We start from the raw sequence: 569 nt of genomic DNA on the forward strand, positions 1-569 counted from the left end.
CGACATTGACAAAGTAAAAAGTTCATCAAAATTGTTGCCTGAGGAAAAATCCAAGCGAGTACAGTATCATTGTTTATATCTTTTTGTTTGAAATCATTCATAAAAACTGAAATAACTCAAATATAACTTTGATACACTAGTGAGTGCCTTCTTGATTAGGGATGTCACACTTTTGAACATGTTAAGTACATATTTTATATTAAATTATACAGTATTACATTGTTATATTCAAGCGAATGCTACATTCAGGGCTGCTGGGAAATGTGTGTGATGATTGATTAAATGAAAGACGTGATCTACTTTGTTGTAATTACAAAGGTCGGCCACGAGAGGGCGACATTGACAAAGTAAAAAGTTCATCAAATTGTTGCCTGAGGAAAAATCAAAGCAACACTGTTTATATCTTTTGTTTTGTTATAAATCATTCATAAAAAAATTATCTTTTGACTAAAATAACTAAAATATAACTGATACATTAGTGAGTGCCTTCTTGATTAGGGATGTCACACTTTTGAACATGTTAAGTACATATTTTATATTAAATTATACAGTATTACATTGTTATATTC

The sequence above is a fragment of the Nerophis lumbriciformis genome, linkage group LG01 (assembly GCF_033978685.3).
Source record: "Nerophis lumbriciformis linkage group LG01, RoL_Nlum_v2.1, whole genome shotgun sequence".
NCBI classification, from domain to species: Eukaryota; Metazoa; Chordata; class Actinopteri; order Syngnathiformes; family Syngnathidae; genus Nerophis; species Nerophis lumbriciformis.